Source organism: Bombina bombina, chromosome 4, assembly GCF_027579735.1.
Source record: "Bombina bombina isolate aBomBom1 chromosome 4, aBomBom1.pri, whole genome shotgun sequence".
Taxonomy (NCBI): domain Eukaryota; kingdom Metazoa; phylum Chordata; class Amphibia; order Anura; family Bombinatoridae; genus Bombina; species Bombina bombina.
In genome coordinates, this window is record NC_069502.1 from 988,327,589 (window position 1) to 988,341,462 (window position 13,874).

Here is a 13,874-nt window from a genome sequence, read left to right on the forward strand (position 1 = left end):
TTAGACGGTTATTAGCTTTATCATCAGGAGGTTTAGACTCCTCAATAACCAAAGTAAACAAAACTTCATTTAAGAGAGAGTGGATATATTCTATCTTAAATAAAAATGATGATTTGTCTATATCTGTCTCTGATGTGGCATCCTCTGAATCAGAGGAAACCCCATCAGTAGAGGATACATCAGTATGCTGAAGGTCAGAACTTAATTCATTAGGATTACGAAAATGTTGCAAAACCCTTTTACGTTTATTTGAAGGCGGAATAGCATTCATTACCTTTATAGCTGCAGCAATAAAAGCTTTCATTTCTGCAGAAATGCTATTCACATTAGACTGAGATGGAATAACAGTGGGTGTATTTGTACTCATAGATATTTTATCAGCATTTAACAAATTGTCAAAACAAGAGCCACATAATCAAGCTGAAGAATTTAGATCAGCATTTTTACAACAAACACACTTGGCTTTGGTAGATACATGTTTAGGCAACTCAAATCCTATGGTAACATCAGAAGCAGGTTCAGTTTGAGACATAAAAGCAAAAAAACAAAATGTGAAAAAAAATTAATTAATACTGCAAATTTATATCCATGCCCCATTATATTATTTATATATATATATATATATATATATATATATATATATATATATATATATATATATATATATATATATATATATATATATATATATATATATATATATATATATATATATATATATATATAAAACAGGCTTGAGAGAAGGGGAAACATAGTAAAAATTTATAAAAAAAAAAGAGAAAAATGATTCATAAAATAATGTTACATAAAAGCTCTGTAAACATTTTCTGAGAGCACTGAATGAGCTGGGGGCTTAGTTTGCAAACGGCAATTTTGAGGGAAATTTTTGGCGGGAAAAAAACAAATTGATAACGCGTCACGCTATGACATAAATAGCGTCATCACATGTGCAGTTGCGCACAAATTTCTAAAACACCTATCACTCTAAAAAGGAGGTAAGAATGGTTTGTATATACAAAAAAATTAAATGCACCTAAATAAAGCCTAATGAATACTTCTATTAAAGCTACATAAAATGTGATTACCAACATTCAATGAGACTAACATAATACGTAGCATCCTAATCCTATAATATAAAAGGCCAAGTGTGTTTGCCCAAAGCTGTCAGGCGCAGTAGATACTGCGTGAGGACAAACACACCTGGCCTTCAACAGACTGACCTGGCATCTGGCTCCGACAGGGCATGACATGGGCGGTGCCACCCGGGCATGATGTGGGCGGGGCCGGGTGGGACCGTGCGTGATGCAGACAGAGCTGGGTGTGACATGGGGAGGGCCGGGTGTGACGTGGGTGGAGTCGGATGGGATCAAGCGGACGTGAGAGAGCTCAAAAGAGGGGGATAGAGAGAGAGCAAAAGAGGGGGGATTGAAAGAGCAAAAGAGGGGGGATAGAGAGAGCAAAAGAGAGGGAGAGAGACAGCAAAAGAGAGGTGGGAGGGAGAGAAAAAGAAAGGGGAGAGAGAGAGATCAAAGGAGGAGAGATAAAGAGAGGGAGAGAGACAGCAAAAGAGAGGGGGAGAAAGGGGAGAGAGAGAGCAAAAGAGAGGGGAGAGAGAGCAAAAGAGAGGGGAGAGAGAGCAAAAAAGAGGGGGGAGAGAGAGAGGGCAAAAGAGGGGGGGAGAGAGAGAGAGCAAAAGAGGGGGATAAAGAGAGGGAGAGACAACTTGTAGGACTTGGTTTGTGATGTAAATCATAATAATGTTTTTGACGTGTTTTTGCTTCTTCGAGATTAATTTTCAGGATATTTAATCTTTGTCTTAATGATATGGAGAAATCAGTAGCTGCTGGTGAATTGACTGCGATTTTTGAGATTGCTATCGTTGATGGCAAAGAACTGAGTCATGTTTTAAGAAGATGATATTGAATTTTTATACGAAAACTCGGCCATAGCAAGATAAGTTACCCAGTCGTCTTGGAGGTGTGATATGTAACATCTCAGATACTGTTCCAGTATCTGGCTTATTCTTTCAGTTAAGTCATTAGTTTGAGGATGAAAGGAAGTAGAGAGTCTAGAATAAATTTTTAAGAGTTTACATAAAGATTTCCAAAAGGAAGAGGTAAACTGTGTGCCTCTGTCTGTGATAATGGTGTTGGGCAAACCATGTAGTCTGAATATGGAATTGATGAAGACATTTGCTGTTGTTCTAGCTATAGGCAATTGTTTGAGTGGTATGAAATGTGCAAGCTTTGTGAGGTGATCTACAACTACGAGTATAGTATTATATTGTTGTGATATTGGAAGTTCAACTATGAAGTCCATTGAAATTATAGATCAAGGTGCATCAGTAACTGGTATGTATGTCAAATATCCAATAGGTCTTTTATGTTCTAATTTATTTCTTGCACAAATCTGACAGGAATTAACATAGTTGTGAATCATATAATCCATACGTGGCCACCAAAAATATCTTCTGATTAAATCTATAGTTTTCTTTACCCCAGGGTGTCCTGATAAGGCGTTATCATGGAAATGAAGTAGAATGAGATCTCTGAGGTTAGCTGGTATATACAATTTGTCTAAATGATAGTACAATCCAGTTTTGGAATTAATGGTACAATCTTTAAGAGGCTCACGGTGAAGATTTTGAGCTTTAAGTATTTCTTTTTCAAGAGAGGAGATACTGGCAAAATCTTTTCAGGAGGAATAATTAATTCCAATGAATCTTTAGTAGGAGAGGAGTCATATAGTCTTGATAAAGCATCTAGTTTACTATTTTGAGAACCAAATCTGTAAGTAATATAAAAGTTAAATCTATCCATGAATAAAGCCCATTTGACTTGCCTAGAGGACAAGGTCTTATTTCTCTTTAAATACTCAAGATTTTTATAAATAAAAAAAGGTATTTCAGTTCCTTCCAATAGGTGCCTCCAATTCTTTAATGTGCTTTTAAAAGCAAAATGTTATTTGTCTCCGATGGAACAGTTCATCTCTGCAGGTTAGAGAGTTCGAGAATAGAAAGAGACAGGATGAAGTTTAGTAGTTTGTTCATTTAGTTGAGAAAGGACTGCACCAATTCCAGAATTTGAGGCGTCTACCTCCAGAAAAAATTGGGAACTATGTTTTAGAAGAGTTAATATGGGGGCTTTTGTGAAACTCTTTTTGAGGTGATCAAAAGCTTGTTGTGCATCAGTGGTCCAAATGAACTGTTGATGTGTTTTAGTGAGTGAAGTAAGTGGTTTTACTATGGTAGAAAATCCTGAGATAAATTTTTTATAGACATTAGAAAAGCCTAGAAATCTTTTGAGTGATTTTACAGACTTAGGTTGTGGCCAATTAGTTATCGCTGATATTTTGACTGGATCCATTTGAATGTTATTAGGGGTTATAATGTAACCCAAAATTTTTATCTTTTTTACATGAAACTGGCATTTTTCAAGTTTTGTGTACAGTTTATGTTCACGTAACCTGGTAAGAACCCAACGAACATGTTTTTCATGCTCAACAGAATTCTCAAAATAAATTAATATATCATCAAGATATATAATTACACACAAGTCTATTAAATCTTTGAATATTTCATTGATAAAATATTGAAATGTACAAGGGGCGTTACAGAGCCCGAAAGGCATTACTCTAAATTGATATAGGCCATATCTAGTTCAAAATGCTGTTTTCCACTCATCCCCCTCTCTAATGCGGATAAGATTGTAACCCCCTTTAAGATCTAATTTTGAATAGATGGTGGCATTAGAGAGGTGTTCCAGCAATTCGGGTATGAGAGGTAGTGGATATCAATTTTTTACTGTGATGGCATTTAAGGCCCTATAGTCAATGATTGGCCTTAAAGAATTGTCTTTATTTTTTACAAAGAAAATTCCAGCTGCGGTTGGTGAGGTAGAAGGGGTGATGAACCCTTTTTTAAGATTCTCGTCAAGATATTGACGTAAGTGAGTTATTTTTTTCTATGATAAGGGGTATACTTTTCCATGTGGTAGTTGTGAACCAGGTATGATATCAATAGGACAATCGAAAATCCTATGAGGCGGTAAATTTTCCACTTCTTCATATCAAAAATATCTAATAGATCCTGATACACACTTGGAATAACAACATCAACATCAAGGCTTGATATTAAACAATGTGGGTAGCATGTTTTCAGACAATAGTCAGATTTTAATGCAATCTTATGAGATATCCAGTCAATTGTCGGGTTATGTTTAGTCAACCAAGGATACCCTAAAATGATGTTATGTAGGGATATAGGTATGATGCCAAAAGATATGTACTCGGTGTGACCCTTTGTATTAGAGATTAAGAGAGGAACTGTATGATGAGCAATTGGACCTTTTTGTATGAAAGTTCCATCTATAACTTTAATGAAAATAGGTGTATGCTTACATACAGTGGGAATTTTATTCACATTAACAAATTCAGCATTCATGAAATGTCCACATGCCCCAGAGTCGATTATAGCTTCAGACATGATAATTTGTAGATCCCACTGTAAGGATAAAGCAAAAGTAAGATGAGTGGATTTATCACTAGAAGTAAAAGAATAGATGTAATTCTCCTTACCCTTACATAAGTGTGATAGTCTCCTAAGTGTTTTTTCTTCTTGAGAGAGTGGGCCTTTAATAGTTTCAATTTCCATTGGAGTAGGTTATGTGGGAGATTTCTCAGTGCTGTTAAGTGAAAGATAAGAACGTTTAGGATTAGGATCAGTGGAAATTCTTTCTGCCCTTCTTTCTCTTAGGCGACGATCCAGGGTAGTGCTTAATTTCATTAAACTCTCAAGTGTCTCTGGCATATCCAAACGTGAAAGTTCATCCTTTAAGGATTCAGAAAGTCCCAGATGAAACTGTTTTTTTAAACTTATCTGGTTCCAAAGGGAGTCAGTTGCCCTTATCTGAAACTCAGTTATGTATTCTTCAACAGTTCTCTTCCCTAGTTTCAAGGAACGTAATTTCATCTCTGCACTAATTTGTTTATTGCAATCCTCATAAAGAGATGACATTGCAGAATTTTTTTTTTCCATTTAATCCAATATGGGGTCATCTGCTTCAAAGAAGTGATTGGCACATGTCCTGGGTTCCCCTGAGAGAAAGGAAATTGTGGTGCATACCTTTATCCTTTCTGAATGATAAGTGCGTGGATGCATACTAAATAAAAGGTTACATGCATTTTTAAAATCTCTGAATTCTATACGTCTCCCTGAGAAGGGAAGGGACATGGTAAATGTATGTGTGGTTCAGGAGAATCAATTGGTTTGGGTGTTAATGCATCCTTTAGTAATTCTTTTAACACAGAGTTCTCAGCTTGCACTTCAGTTAACCCACGTGCAAGATAATCTATTTTCTGATTTAATGTAGCAAACTGACTGTTTATTTCATTAGGATACATAGTTCAGAAAACATAATATATTTTTTAGGCCTGATTATTATGTAAGGCTCTCACCTTCACAATAATTAAATATATAGTTTTGAATTTATGGTTTTGTAGATAGCTAAGCAATCCCAGATAAAATGTAAATAAATCTGGGTGATACTTATATAGCAAAATACTAAATTGTAGTATGTTGAAGTATAATGAAACATATCAGTTAAAGTGAATGTAAAGTTTCATCAAGTAGTGCCCCGTTTTTAAAAATACTATTTTAACTTTACATTGCACCATATTTGTAGAAATACTTACCTCTTCGTCTTGAAAGCCCAATATAAATGTAACAAGTCTGAAGGCAGAGAACATGTGCTACTAATTGTAACAGTTTGACTGTAAATCAAGATTAGTACATTTAGTATTGATAGGAAGAACTGCAATGAGCTAATGGTTAAGTTCAAAAAGCAAGTTGATACAAACACACTGATTATGCAGGAGCTAAGATATGTCGAAATCGTTATGTGGTTGATCAGGTGTAAAGGAAACAATTGACAAACGGCAGCTAATATATTCACTCAGAGCTGGTTAATACGGTAAGTAATGTCCAAAGGTTATAAGCAAAAGTAAACATACTTGCGGTTGCAGTGATACAAACACTATGATGTTTATGATGTGTTAATGGATTTGAAGCAATAGGGAATGTATTCCCAGATGACGAAGGTATTCCGTAGAAGCAGTGTTCAGGTTAGAGCAGCGGAAGCATCCGGAAAGCTTCAGGAGTGAAAAGCAACTGATTCGATGTGAACAATGGTTCATAGGTCACGCAGTGAAAAGCAGCTGAGCACACAGGTTCAGTAGATCCAATAAAGAGACACTGAAGAGTAGTTCTTTAGAAACCAATACAATAACAAAGCATACAAAGTACAAAGTCAATAAGCGATAAAGAGAATTAGATAAATTCTCAGAGAGACAAAAGTTAGGCTTGAGTTGAAAATGAAAGGTAACACCAAACAGACTTCAATAATCAGGCAACATGGTAGTGTTGCTATTGACTTTAAATAGGGTGTACCTGATAATGGGAGGAGTGAGATTTAAAGAGACAGAGTGACAGCAAAAGAGAATGGAGAGAAAGGGGAGAGAGAGAGCAAAAGAGATGGGAGAGAGAGCAAAAGAGAAGGGGGAGAGTGCAAAATAGGTGGGAGAGAGAGCAAAAGAGGGGAGAGAGAGCAAAAGAGAAGGAGAGAGAGCGCATAAGAGAGGGGGAGAGAGAGAGCAAAAGAGAGGGGGAGAGAAAGAGCAAAAGAGGGGGATAGGGAGAAAGCAAGGGGTGGAACCGCTGTACTGAAAAAAATGGCCCGTGTACATGGGCTTTAGAACTAGTTTATAAATAAATTACTAGCTCCAAAAAAAACCTGTATATTTCACAGTATCCACCAACCTTGACAAATATTTAGCCACCAAATAAAGTCGCTAAAAAGAGCACTGAATTACTGACTCAAGGCATGTATACAAACATGTATTAAATAGTTGTTTAAAGGGACAGTCAAGGCCAAAATAAACTTTCATGATTCAGATAGAGCATGTAATTTTAAACAATTTTCCAATTTACTTTTATCACCAATTTTGCTTTGTTCTCTTGGTATTCTTAGTTGAAAGCTTAACCGAGGAGGTTCATATGCTAATTTCTTAGACCTTGAAGGCCACCTCTTTAGAATGCATTTTAACAGTTTTTCACCACTAGAGGGTGTTAGTTCATGTATTTCATATAGATAACACTGTGCTTGTGCACGTGAAGTTATCTGGGAGCAGACTGATTGGCTAAACTACAAGTCTGTCAAAAGATCTGAAATAAAGGGGCAGTTTGCAGAGGCTTAGATACAAGATACCTTACAATAAAGAAGAGCAAAAAAGCGGACGGCTAAGTTTCATGAAAAATAAAAGTCCTTTATTCCAAAATAGTTTTAAAAACAGATGGTCAAAAGTGAAACATTCGTGATCAGAGCACACATAAGCACCAAGGGATAGGCTTGCTTACGCGTTTCGGCTGTGAGCCGTAATCATAGCATAGGTGAGCCTATTCCAGGTACAATTTATACACACATTGATTATAGTGACGTAAGTAAAACAGGGAAGAGATTAAAATAAAGTCACTCCTCTTAAAGTGCTAGTTACATCTACTGTGCCTGATACTAACCACGGCCCTGATACAAAAGATATAGAATAATAATAATAAAGATATTCAAAACATCAAGCATATATGGCCCATACCAAAGTTAAGAGTTAATGAATAAAGCAACTCTGGTATGTATAGTTATATTACACAATGCAAACAAATGATGTAGGAAAATATTTTGAGCAATTGAATAATGCTACACTATGTGCAGTGCCTATGTATACACTCATAGATAATACTGGCGAAATAATATATGTTTATATATTCAATGTAGCTCAAATATGGATACATCATTTGTATGTAGCCAATATGCATGCAATGGGGCTATATGGTAAGATAAGGATGGTGAAGAAAAAGTTTAAAATAAAATACAATTGACTAAACAGACAGTATTATTGGGGGGGTCCCTGAGGGTACCTAAGCTATCTATACTACATAGAATTACTAATATGAATATTAATATATATATGGAATTGTATGCAAACCTAACCTCTCTAAATACCACTTATTGAACTAATGCATCTCATTATGCACAGTGGCTAGGGTAGTAAGAAAGTGTTTAAAAGGGGTGCACATACAGAATACAATGAAATATATATAGAATATAAGAACAGGTGTCATTGGGAAGTGAGAGATGCTGTGGATCCCCCCACCCAGGACAATTCAATCCTACTCCCAGTAGTTAATAAGGTCAAATTCGGAGTTGAGTCCATGTGGGACATAGTCTCTAGTTTGAAGATCCACAGCATCTCCCTTTTTCCCAATATTAGATCTCTATCCCCTCCTCTCTTGGGATAGGGAATCATATCTATGGGTTGCCAGGAGAAGCAACTGAGATCTTTATTGTGAATTATTGCAAAATGGTTTACCAACGGGATACTTGCCTTACCAACACGTATGGTAGAGAGATGTTCTCTCATTCTCGATCTGACATCCCTGGTCGTGAGTCCTACATATTGCTTACTGCATCGAGTACACGTGATGCAGTACACAACATATGTGGAGGTACAATTTAGACAGAAGTTAACTTCATATACCTTCCCTGTAACGGAGGACCTAAAGGTGTCAGATGTGATCAAATAGTCACATGCCCCACATCTGGAGCTTCCACATCTATAGGAGCCTTTACTAGTAAGCCAAGAGCTGGCCTGGGATGGCAATTTCTTAAGGACTGTGGGTGACAATATGTTGCCCAATGTGTGGTTCCTCCGATAGGAGCATCTCACACCTTCCTGGACACATCCCAATAGTCTTTCATCTGCTACAAGCATTTTAAAATGATGTTTCACAATACTAAATACATCCTCATATTGTGAACTGTAATCAGTTACAAAAGTGACCCCTTTGTGTGTCTCTAGAGTTTTAGATCTATCCTGCAGTAGATCTGGTCTATGTATTTTGGAAACATCATTGTATGCCCTATTAACAGTTTTCCGTTGATACCCTCTCTGTAAGAGACGTTTACGAACCTCTTTCATCTGGGCTTGGCCTTCAATCTCATCTGTGCAGTTTCTCTTTGCCCTGATGAGCTGGCCCTTGGCGATGGCATAGGGAACATGTTTAGGATGGCAACTCCTGGCATGTAGCAAGGAATTGCCAGAGATGGGTTTCCTGTACAAGCTAGAAATAATTCTACCTTCGTTACTGCCACTGAGGGTTATGTCAAGAAAATTTATCTTGACCTTTTGGAACTCATGCGTGAATTTGAGGCCTAAGGTGTTAGAGTTAATATTATGTAGAAATTCAATCACATCAACCCCACTTCCACTCCAAATAAGAATCAAATCGTCTATGAAACGATGGAAAAATACAATCTCTGACCTGTGGGCATTCCCATCCCCATAGATGTGGGACAGCTCCCACCAACCCATGAACAGGTTGGCATAGGAGGGGGCAAACTTCGCCACCATAGCTGTCCCACACCTCTGGAGATAGAAAGTGCCCTCAAACTCAAAGAAGTTATGGGTCAAAAGGAAGCGGGTAACTCTCAACACAAAGGCCTGAAAATCTTCTGACAAGTCAGACCACTCCTGCAGAAAAAATGCGATAGCCTCTAATCCTCTATCATGAGGGATAGAGGAGTATAGAGCAGTGACATCAATGGTCACCCAGCTATATAAGTCGCTATCCCATTTTAATTCATCAGTCAAATTGATCAAGTGTTTAGTGTCTCTCAAAAAGCTAGGCAGAGCTTCAATGAAGGGATTTATGACCATGTCTAGCCACTGGGAGAGGTGCTCAAAAAGAGACCCAATCCCAATGACTATCGGTCGGCCTTTAACGTTTTCAAGGGACTTGTGGACCTTTGGGAGGTGGTGGAACACAGGAGTGACCGGGCATTCAACAAAGATATATGCCACTGTATCATGGTCCAAAAAGCCTTGTTCCACCCCATCACCCCATCATCCAAAAGGTCCCTCAGCTCCCTCTGAAAACGTTTAGTAGGATTACCAGTATTATCTATGAGTGTATACATAGGCACTGCACATAGTGTAGCATTATTCAATTGCTCAAAATATTTTCCTACATCATTTGTTTGCATTGTGTAATATAACTATACATACCAGAGTTGCTTTATTCATTAACTCTTAACTTTGGTATGGGGCATATATGCTTGATGTTTTGAATATCTTTATTATTATTATTCTATATCTTTTGTATCAGGGCAGTGGTTAGTATCAGGCACAGTAGATGTAACTAGCACTTTAAGAGGAGTGACTTTATTTTAATCTCTTCCCTGTTTTCCTTACGTGACTATAATCAATGTGTGTATAAATTGCACCTGGAATAGGCTCACCTATGCTATGATTACGGCTCACAGCCGAAACGCGTAAGCAAGCCTATCCCTTGGTGCTTATGTGTGCTCTGATCACGAATGTTTCACTTTTGACCATCTGTTTTTAAAACTAATTTGGAATAAAGGACTTTTATTTTTCATGAAACTTAGCCGTCCGCTTTTTTGCTCTTCTTTATGGTAAGGTGTTTTCCAGCCTGACATAAGCGGAACGGCTCCCTGCTAAGCCCTTTCTCCACTTGGATGATTAAGCTCCTGGACTGAGGGGTATGCTGACACTCTCCCATCACCACTTTGCACAAGACTTTCTGAGTTTGCTCCTTTTGCGGTAACCGGAGCGGATCGCATATTGGCATATATTTCTATCATCTATACAGCTTGCAAACCACCTGTCTACCTGGGAAGGAGTCCTTAGGATATAATACCGCAGTGAATCTGATTGACAGCTTAATCGCATGTGAGTACTATACCTCCTGTACCCGGATTCGTCCATCGATAGAAGCAGTGCGAGAGATTGGTCCGTGACGTAGTGACGTCAGCGTGTAGGCTACACGCCTCCCGACTTGGTTTGGGAATTGACCGAAGACGCTGCTACTGCTACACAGCCTGGTTCTGTGACGAGGAACATCCGGGATAGCTGTAAGTTTGTGCGGACTCATATTTAGGTGGTGAGACACCTCTTTTTCTCTGCTGCTAAGAACTCACAATTGTCTATGTGCCTATGTGTGTGAGGCATTTATCCTATGGGTAACCACAGTCACTTGACCGGTTTCATCAATTATCATCTGTATATTCCATTTTAAGGAGAGCTACCCCCCAGTCCAGTGTACACTATAGGGTATATTCATATCCATAGTGTCAGAGTCGGGACTTTATTATTAAAATTGTGTGGATTCTACCCACTATCTCTCTGTTGGTTTTCCTATTATTATTAGGTGTAATCAGGCTACACCTGTGGGTAGATTCCATCATGCAGGGTAATCAGGATGGTCAACTAGTACAGTTTTACTCGCTATTGCCTTCAGAGACTGTTACTGAGCCAGGCCCTGAACTTTCAAGAATTTTTTCAACAGACAAGTCCTTTTCTACCCTGAGTGAGCTATTTGACGATATTGAGAAGCTTAAAATTAAGGAAATCAAATTACAGTGGGATATTTGGTCTTTGAGCAAGTATATTGAAATACAGATCATACAACGAGGCCTGAGGGTTAACAAGTTCCCTACCTTCGATACAGAGGACAAGGATTTTATGGAGGCCTGGAACGACATATTGTCAGACTGCTCTTTAAGACTTATGGCATTATTATGTGACTTTAAAACGAAGCTCCTCAATTTGATTAGAGAAGAGATTGGTCTGTTACAGTTAGAGTTGAACTCTAGACAAAATGAGGTTGATTATGGTAAATTTGATGTTGTATTAAGAGATATGATGATTAGTATTAAAAAACAGGTAATTGACATCAAACATGCTAAGTATACACGTGACCAAACTGACTATAACACCAATTCAGTATATATATGGAATAAGAGTAAGCGTTCTCTTAACAGGAGATTACAGAATAGGAACAGAGGAAACAGAGGTCGTAGACATAGAAGGGGGCCAGGTAGACAATCCCAGGTTAGATTCTCTGATACAGAGGCTGAATCAGGGGACGATGGATCAGGTACCAGTGGGGATGAGGCAACATCTACCAATGGGGTAAAAGGCATACTTAAAAATAAAAATACACCTTTAACATACCCTGTAGTTCAAAATGTGACCAGCCAAGTGGAGGTAGTTAGATCAAAGACTACACCCATGCAGACATCTAACATGAATATGGCAAGCAAATATTGTCCAAGTGATGTGCCAACTACTTCACTAAAATTGAGGGCTACACAAAATAGCAGCTTACCTTCTAGACCTGAAGGGGTTCAATCTCAGCTAGAGCAAGTTTTTTTCCTTACCCCAGAGCAACCCGGACAGAGGAGGGAAAACAGGCCAGGGGAAGCAGGGGTACAAGTTAAGGGAAAACAGACAGACCAAATACAAATGAGTTGTGTTATTAATCTTTCAGATTGCGAGCTGTCTGATGTCCAATTGCGGGTGCTTGGACTTGGATTGGGATTTGTTCCTACAACCGACTTCAATCTGTTTAAAACCATGATCGATGTGAACCGGCTTATCCGGAACATTACCTTAAAAGGTCATTTTTCAAGTACTGATACCATTACTTTGGATCAACCTACCCCCAAACAATGGGTGAACACCAACCTTAACACTGGCCTTCCGTTTGTGGAATCTTGCGATCTTATTTCACTTAACAACCTAATGAAGGAAAGCACTAGGTCAAGTGACCTGGAATGTGTCACCAGTATAAAAGGGCTAAAGAGGCCCTCTAAGTTCTACCCCATACATAGTAGGGGTGGCATTATAGAGGGCTTCTTTGGAAGGGTTGAAAGGGATCTTAGAACCCTAGCTAGATCCAATGTAAAAAACAAACAGAACTTGAACAAACAGAGAGATTAGCACTTGAACAACTATCTAACAATAGTGATATTGTAGGGGGGTTCAGTTGTAGTATTAAACAAGATCGACTACATTAATGAAGCCCTAAGACAGCTCAATGATGCTGATTCCTATATGGTACTCTCTGGTAATCCTACTAAACGTTTTCAGAGGGAGCTGAGGGACCTTTTGGATGATGGGGTGGAACAAGGCTTTTTGAAACCATGATACAGTGGCATATATCTTTGTTGAATGCCCGGTCACTCCTGTGTTCCACCACCTCCCAAAGGTCCACAAGTCCCTTGAAAACGTTAAAGGCCGACCGATAGTCAGTGGGATTGGGTCTCTTTTTGAGCACCTCTCCCAGTGGCTAGACATGGTGCTAAATCCCTTTGTTGAAGCTCTGCCTAGCTTTTTGAGAGACACTAAACACTTGATCAATTTGACTGATGAATTAAAATGGGATAGCGACTTATATAGCTGGGTGACCATTGATGTCACTGCTCTATACTCCTCTATCCCTCATGATAGAGGATTAGAGGCTATCGCATTTTTTCTGCAGGAGTGGTCTGACTTGTCAGAAGATTTTCAGGCCTTTGTGTTGAGAGTTACCCGCTTCCTTTTGACCCATAACTTCTTTGAGTTTGAGGGCACTTTCTATCTCCAGAGGTGTGGGACAGCTATGGGGGCGAAGTTTGCCCCCTCCTATGCCAACCTTTTCATGGGTTGGTGGGAGCTGTCCCCCATCTATGGGGATGGGAATGCAGACAGGTCAGAGATTGTATTTTTCCGTCGTTTCATAGACGATTTGATTCTTATTTGGAGTGGAAGTGGGGTTGATGTGATTGAATTTCTACATAATATTAACTCTAACACCTTAGGCCTCAAATTCACGCATGAGTTCCAAAAGGTCAAGATAAATTTTCTTGACATAACCCTCAGTGGCAGTAACGAAGGTAGAATTATTTCTAGCTTGTACAGGAAACCCATCTCTGGCAATTCCTTGCTACATGCAAGGAGTTGCCATCCTAAACATGTTCCCT